Raw genomic sequence first — 8,957 nt, 5'->3', positions numbered from 1 at the left:
TCATATTGTTATGTTTCCATTTGTGGATTTGTTTATTCTGGGCTTTGTATTCTGATCTTCATTCTATCTGACTGCACCTATAGTTCTCATTTATATATGTCCTCCTACTCCTCCAAATTTTCTTAGATTCCTTGTTTCTGTATTTTTCCATGAATTTATGGTTGTTACATTCTATGAAAAGCCCTGTTGAGATGTTGATTGGTGTTGCTTTATATTTATCAATTAATTAAATTCACAGATTAATAACATTATTAACATTGTGTATATCTCCATCCCTTTCATAGGCCCTCATTTGCATGCTTTAGTAAATTTAAAATATTTTCTACATATAGATCTTATACCTTTTTTAGCTCTATCTCTAGGTAGGGCATTGTTTTTGAGATAATTTTATGTAAGATATATAATTACCTGTTTGATTGGTTCTTGCTGGCATATAGTAAGAACCTCTATGCTGAATGTTTTTATTCAGTAAATGAATGGATTATACATATTGTCTTTCACATTGCCCACAAATAAAGACAAAATTTTTTTCTGTTTAATTTCTAAACCTCTTCTTTCTTTTACTTTTTAACTTTTCTATATAGGGTCTATAAGTGATAAAGTAGAAGTGAGAATTCTTATTTTGATTCTGACTTCAACAGTGAATGCTTCTGCCATTTTACAATTAAGCATGTGAATCAATGAATCTCAAAATATTGCCAGTATCCTTGACTAGCAGGATTAACATCACCTGGAAACTTGGTAGAAATTCAAATTCTTAAGCCCCACCCTAGACGTACTGAATCAGAAACTCTGAGGGACAGGGGTTAGTCTCAGAAATCAGTGTTCTAATGGGACCCCCTAGGTGATTCTCATGCAAACTAAAGTGTGAGAACCGGTGCTCTCGGTAGTTCTGTGAATACCTTTCATTAAGATAAGAGATGTCTTTTATTGGAAAATGGCTGTGAGTTTTTGTCATGTACTGGTGATACTTTATGAAATTTTTTCCTGAATCTATTAAGACCATATAGTGTTTTGTTTTTAACCCATCTCTATGATGCATTATGTGAATGGGTTTTTAAAATACTTTAAAAATATCATTTTACTTATGGGACAGTCTGTACTTATTCGTGCTGTATTTTTTGTGGTTGTGAATAATATTTATTATATTTAAAAAGTGAATATGAAATCCAAAAACTACAAGGACTGCTTCCTGAATGCCTAAAGTTGTGACCAAGTCTCTATCTCAGTATCCCCTTTGCTTTCATCATAGAATATATCCCAGTTTGCAGTTATTTTGTTTTTTTGTCTTGGGTCTGTTTTGCTCTTAGTCTGTTATCTCCCCGAGGGCAGTTAGCACTTCTAACTTACCCATCTTTGTCTGATTGCCCAGTGTCAACACAGTGGCTCGTACAAAGCTGGTACTTAGTAAACATGCTGGAGGAGTGAGCCCTCTCGGGTGGTCTGTGCTATGGGAAAGGCCACACACACGACAGGCTGGGTTCTCCTTTGCTCTTACCGCAGTCTCTGCAGCCTGTGTTCCTTTGGCTGCTGACTTCACTTCCTCAAAGAGAAAAGTCAGTATTCTTCTGTCTGCATGGACTTTACATTATGCCATTCGTCTGAGTTGGCCTTAGGTTTCTGTATTATCACGGCACATATTTTTTGTCAAGCCACAAAATCTGTACCAAGTATATTATGAAATCACATGCAGTGAGGAGTGGCTGCAGGAGAGGAGACACATCTGAATTCAGACACAAACCGGCTGGGTTACTTCGGGCAAGTCACTTCACGCTTCCCTCACTGAACACTGTCTTCACTGTGGTGTGGGAAAATAATACCTACCTTGTTAGATACGTGCAGATTAAATGAGAAATTAATAGCTGACATTTATTGAGTGCTTATTCTGTGCCTAGTATTTTTTTTAGAATTTTGTATATATGGACTCTTTTAATCAACGTGTCATGTGAATGTGGTGTCTGGCTCAGTGTCTGGCACAAAATAAGTGATAAATAAAAATGGATTTAAAAAATTGTTCAATGAGAAAATAGGCTGTAGAAAGGAAACTGATACATATCAGGCACATTAAAGATAGAGTTAAAATAGTTTAAATATGGGTGACATCGTTCTTGCCTTTCAGGAGCTCTTGGTCTATTTATTATAGGTACTGGACTTCATCAAAGAAATAATGAAAAGATATTGTGATTTTTATATGGAGCCTACTGGTACTTACGATTTATTACATGTGAGAGGCAAAGAATACTAATTTACAAAATAAATATTTTAAATTACAGTGTTCACTTAGAGACAGCAAGATTAGATGGTAACAACAGGAAATTCTCATTTAGGTGATTATAAAGTATAAAAGTGCACGCAATAATTTAAGTAAGGTTCCAATTTTCTTTTGCTTTCTGTTGCAAAGACTGAAGTCACTCTTTCAGAAAATTGATTCTGTGGGTGGGGCAGCCCTTTAGTGGAGACAGTGGAATCATAGAAAAGAAAAGGGGGTGAGTCCTGAGTTCCTCACCCCAGTGAGTCTCTGTTAAGCCTTACATTTCTGTCCAAGCCAAACAATCCAGCAAAGTGACTTAAGAATTAGGCAATAAAAACTCTCTGTCTTGGTCAGCGGTCAGCCTAGCTTAGACTGAAAGAAAATAAAACACAAGCATTTCTACTCAAGCCTTAATGGCTCATGAGAAATGCATGATAGTTTACTCAAAGGTCTGTGGAATTACTAGGGTTGAGCTGGTTTCTATAAAGCATGACCCATTACTTAGAATTGCATAACGTGTGCTTTTTTAACTGTGGACTTCCTTGATGTACAGCTTGTGAAAAAGTGCTGTCTCTGAGCATTGTGATTCTGAATAGGAGTGACTGAAACTGTGTCAGACCTTGATGGTTAATTAGCAGTGCCTTTTCCCCACTATTTCCTGAATCTATTTCCACATCTACTTGTTACTGGCTACAATCTGCTTCCTCTTAGAAGGGTTAATTTTATCTTGATCCCATTGGCTCAGGGCTTCTCAAACTTTAGTGCTATCCTAGAACATATCATTCATTCATTCATTCATTCATTCAGCCTGTAAGTATGTATTGAACATATACTGTGTGTCAGGCACTGCCCTGAGTGGTCAGGTACAGCAGGGAACAAAAGAAAAGCAAAACACTCTGCTGTGGGGTCTTTAGGCCTCACATAATTGGGTACAGTAGCTATGTGCCCAAAATGCTCCTATAATTCCTTCACCCTATTCCTGGCTGACTCCTATTCATGCAAATCTCAATTTAAATGCTACTTCTTCAGGAAGGCTCTCAAATTCCCTTCCTCATACTAGATTAGGTGTCCAATATATACATTTTTATAACTCATTATATTTTCTTCAAAGCACTGATTACAATTTTCATAATAGAGTTGCGTAAATAGGCTCACTAAGCTATAAGCTCTCTTAGGACTGGATTCATGCTCTTTCCTATTCACCACCAGACTCCCAGTGTCTCAAACAGTGCTCGTGACAAAGAAAATATTATCATATAATCTTATTTGTAAGGAAACTTTCCATGAGGTAGATTTCATTTCAGGTTGGATTTTTGACACTTTAATGTATCAGCATTAAATGGTATAAAGGCACTTCAGTTTATTGTCTGTTTGGCCCCTACCCTATACTCTTCCAGGTCACTGATCCCAATGTCCTATAGATGCTCCAGTCTCATCCCTTGAACACCCCCCAACCCTGCCACCAACCCTCACCCGTGCACATGTACTTGTTCAGCTTCATTGTTCACGTTTATTCCCGTTATCACATTTGCGTATCTGTTGTGCTTTTTCTCTATGCCTCCGGGTCTTGAGAAACTAAGAAGATGCCACAGATAAGCTTCTTTGAGCACTTAGTTAATGACAATAAAACAGCATCAAATATCTTGTATGCCCCAGTTTCTTCCCATCCCACTCAACTCAATATTGTGCCACATTCACCGAGCACCTGCTATGTAAAGCCCATTTTGCCTCTTAGTTCTTTCATCTTAACTAGACTGAAATAATTTTTTTGTTTCTGTATTTCCATTTTGACTTCTCTTCCCTTATCTCTGTGCCTCAGGACCGGCTATATCACTTGTACAAAATAAAAATTAAGAATTTCAAGACCCCGACAAAAGGGCATTAAACCAAACTTGGAATCTTTCTAAGTGCAGGGCCTTGTGCAGCTGCAGGAAACACACTTGCAGGAAGCTGGCCCTGTTTCTCTTTACTTCTACCCCCACTTCTTGTCCTCAGTCTCCCTCTCTCTACCCTCTATTTCCTTCTCTCTGACAGACACCATCATGTGTCTTTTCTCCCCCCAAGGATATTTTCACCTTGTGGATTGGGCAAACTGGGATCAATCACTGAAAGTTAAAAGTGGAAATATGAAGTTCTGTGGTCCTCTCTGATGTTGTGGATAAAGTCAACATCAATTTCAGCAAGTGTTTGTCATTTGATTTTAAAACTGTATTCTTTGAATGAACCTCCAAGTTATAATGACTTGCCTAACCCCATTTACAGGGGTCTAGCTTTATTTTTGAAATAAATTGCTGCAGAAAATTCTTCCAGGATGGCTACTGTACATTTCTGGTCTTACTTTACAAATATGGCAGAGGGGCTGACAGGCAGCGTGAAGTAATGCAGGAAGCACTGTCTTTTCTGGTATCTAGTTTCCTCATGTTGCTCCCTGGCCATCAACTCAAGCTGTGTTTCTTCATCCTGACCGCCACATAGCACACATTTACATTGGCTTATACGACAGCTCACTGTCATGCGTTCTGCAACCAGCACCCATCCCCCATGATGTCATTGTACCTAGGGATCTGGGTCTACTTGTCGCAACCCCAGTCCTACCTTCCGTGACAACTCACAGCCCCTGTTGCATCTCTGGAAGTGTCTCTATGCTCTTTGCTTCTGCATATCTACATTGTTGAGCTCCATCTCTGTTTTGCGGCAAACTGAGCTTGTTCTAGAACTTGACCCTTCTTCATTGTTTTATAAGAAATCCATTCCCATGCAGGGAATGGATTGTACCGTGCTTTGGTACAAAGCAGGGGATTTCCCCTGCTTTGTACCATGACCATGTCCTTAGACCACTTTCTATTATAGAAACCTGATGATACTTTTTCCCATAGAAAAATTTTTTCAGAGTTTGAAGATAACATATATTCAATGTAAAAAATTTGGAGACTCTAGAATATAAAATAAATAAATAACCATTTCTAGTCTTGCTCCCAAGAAATAGCACTTGTTAACACTCTGTTTGATATATATTCTTTTTTTTTTTTTTTTTTTGGTGTGTTAGTTTCTGTTTTATAACAAAGTGAATCAGTTATACATATACGTATATCCCCATATCTCTTCCCTCTTGCGTCTCCCTCATGATATATATTCTTAACATTTTTTTCTAGACGTCACTTTTTACAAAACAAGTCATTCAGATATATAATTTTGTATTCTGTTTTTGGTCATATAACTTTATATCATGATGATTTTTTCATGTGTCTTAATCTAGTTTTCAAGAAATCAGAGCCTGGGACTTTATTCTGGAGTATACTAGGAAGCAGGTCAGGGAGGAGCAAATGAAGTAGAGAAAAGATAGGGAAAAGCTAGCATGAAAATGTGACAGCAAGGTGACTGATAATAAGCGCTGCTTACTTGGTCGTGGGGTCCATTCCATGAGAAACATCACATACTGTATTAGGACCTCTTTTCCAGGGGACAAAGGAAGAAAATTTATACATTAGCTGCATTTCCTACTGGCCAACTTCTCACAGAATATCGATTCCCCTGTACTTCTGCATTGCACGTGCTTCGGTTACAAAATGGGGTTCACTGGGCTCTGATTGTGTCTCAAACCTTGGCATCAGTGAGGAAGTTTCAGGCAGGAGGTGAGATGGCACAGTGTGAAGCTGGTCAGAACATGTGCACGCCTTGTTACCACGGTGGCATCTGGAATAGGAGACAGCTGTGGATGAGAGATCTGAAGCAATTCTTGTATCTGATACAGCAAACCCCTTGCAGTACCCAGATCGCCTAGTGTTCTCCCATATTTTCTCATCCCTAATTTCCCAGTCTTTTTCCCCTACTGATCCTTTCCCAACCACTAAAACATCTATCACTGCCCAGGAGTCATTGTATATTTGGACCTCAGGTCACTTCTCCCTCCATACAAAGTGGATCATCTAATACTGCTTAAGCTTCCCACTGTTCCTTAGGGCCACCTTGTGTGCGGCTCAGCTGTCCACAATCCACTTTCATATTGTGCCAACTCACCTGTAAACCAGGCCCAAGTTCATCTCTTCTCTGTTGATTATAAAAAAAAAAAAAAAAAAAAAAATCCCCATATGGCCCTAGGTGTGAGTTGAAGTCAAGAGGTCAGTACAACAGAGGTGATTGACATGGAAGTCTAATCACCTGTTATACTTTCTGGAACTCCTGAGGCCCACTCCCCAAAATATAATAAAATAGAACTGCTACATGCACCTCAGCCTGCATGTACTACAGATCCCTCTGTTGCTCTGAGTACCAGTCAAGAGTCTCCAAATAAATGGGCTTGAGCAAAGGTATAGTAGATGCTTGCTCCAAAATCCGGAGTACAGGTGTTTTGCCTCTTTTTTCTTGGTATAAGGTGCAAGGTGCAGTCACATCCTTTACCTTAATGGCCATAGGCCACTAGGTCCAGAAGAACTTCACTAATGTGGTAGAACTGAGGGTTCATGGATCTTATTTCTACTTCTCTGACATGCATGTGTCTTACTAGGGCAACTAGCATACTTACCTCTTCTTGTTCACAGAGTCAAATTAGTAGGATATTAAATTATCGGACCACTTTGTTCACTCAAATGTCAAGATGATCAAAGATTCTACTGACTGTAATATAATAGGGAGCATGAAGGTGATATGTCTCTGCAGAAAAATCTTGAGCTTGCTGCCATCCAACAACTGGGTATTCCAGCTGCAAAATCCTAGCCTGCATGTCTTCTTTCTAGAACATTCTAAATGTCTTACCTGGTTTCTCCAGAAAGCAGAGCTTGAGGTAAAGTCTTATGTGCTCCTACTTTATTGCAAAGTGCAATTCCAGGGAGGAGGAATAAGGAAAAGGGAAGCGAAACAGGTAGAACCAATGCAAAGTTTTCATCTCAGTCCTGTGGAAACATTTTCCGGGAGAGCTAATGAACTACATCATAGAGTTGTCAGTCATGGGGGAGAAAAGGGAAATGAATTTATTCACCAGCTGCTCTTTTCCCCAGGTCCATAGTCTGCTCTACAGGATATGAACTCCCTTGCATGGGTGTGAGTGTGAGCAGGTCCCCTGGTGAGCCACACCTCACAGTCAACGGGGAAGCCTTGGAGTAAAAGGAAGAGGCCCTGTATTAGACATAAAGCAAATTGTGTTAACTTGAGCTTATGGGAATCACTTAGAATTTAGGCAAAGCTGGTCACTGTAGCGGAGCTAGAATTTTTAAAAAGGCATGGCTAGTAGGTGAATAGGATCTGAAATGTGGCACGGGTAATTTGATACATCATGCTGTTGAAGGTGCTTTAAAACTAGTATTTCCATGGATATACAGTTTACTTCATTTCATTGTTTCATTGTTGTGCCCTGATCTATTGAAACATTCCCCGATTGTTAGGTTATTTCCCTTCAATTATGAATATATTGTCACAGTAATCAAGCCTAGTTTTGAATGCCTTATCAGGAATTGATTCATATTTAACCCAGGCTTAACTCTTGGGATTTTGGCATTAGGTACCCTCGTAAGTGTGATATTTTCTGGTGATCTTGATTTGTCATGGAAGTATTGGGTTGGCCAAAAAGTTTGTTAGGGTTTTTCTGTAAGAGCCTATGAAAAACCCGGAAGAACTTTTTGGCCAACCCAATAGAACTATACAAACTCAATTTAAACTGGACTTTATCTTTCTAAATGGTGTCATTGTCTAATAGGAGAGAAATGGAGGTACTCCTTCTTTTGCCACTTGATGCTCCCTTTGAAGTCCATCTGTTCCTTCAATATTTGTTGAGTTCTTAGTATGTGCCAAGTGCTGAGCTAGAAGCTGGAGATACAACAATAAATGAGACATAACCCTCCCTGACAAAGAACTCCTGATCCAGTGCAGAAAACAGTTACTACCAACGTAGTCTTCTAAGAACCATTTCTCAACATTTCCCGTCTGCATATTAATTTGCCTATGAGGAAAATAGAACATATTACTTGCAATTGAAATAGCTGTATAGTCCCTAACAGGGATTCTAGTTCTAAAAAAAAATCAGGTCAGGTAGGAAGATAATACAGCTTTTGTGGCAGACTGTTTTTCAGAGTTTGGGAAGATTGGATCCAGTATGATCTCCCAGCAGTAATAACACCACATAGAGGAAAAGATAAAATATTATTGTCCAAACCTCTCATTTTACCATCATTTCACTGAGAATCAATTCTCTGTGCCAGGATGGAGCTGAGTCAGGTCTCCTCTATGTTGTCCTGGAGTGAGGTTTTGGGAAGTGAGGGGAGGAAAGTAGCTTCTTTATGCTGAGTATTAAAATATTTCAACATTGTCCTTGATGGGAAGCTGAAAATCCTATGAGCTGAAATATCAGTATCTTAGAATACCTCAGCAGTTACAGAGACATAATTTTAGGATGAAAGACATGGGTAAATTGTAATCTGAATCAGGTATCCTAATTTGAGTCTGCATGACTGCCAAAGCACATATTAAACACTGCTCATTTTGTGGTTTAGCTCCTTGATACTATCTGGCACAATGTAAATGCTAGTTATAATAAAGTAACAAATGAGCTCTCTTCAGTGGATACTTTTCATAAAGTAGTCATAATCTCTATTCCAAAATCCTGACAGGGATCTCATAGGAATTACTGGAGTCTGTGTATTTGGAAAATCACACTGCTCTTTTATTGCACTTCCTTCCCTAAAGTGATTAAAACCATAAAATCTTATAAAATGGG

This window comes from Balaenoptera physalus, assembly GCF_965194825.1.
Source record: "Balaenoptera physalus genome assembly, chromosome: 7".
Classification (NCBI taxonomy): domain Eukaryota; kingdom Metazoa; phylum Chordata; class Mammalia; order Artiodactyla; family Balaenopteridae; genus Balaenoptera; species Balaenoptera physalus.
Note: the sequence above shows the minus strand (reverse complement) of the source record.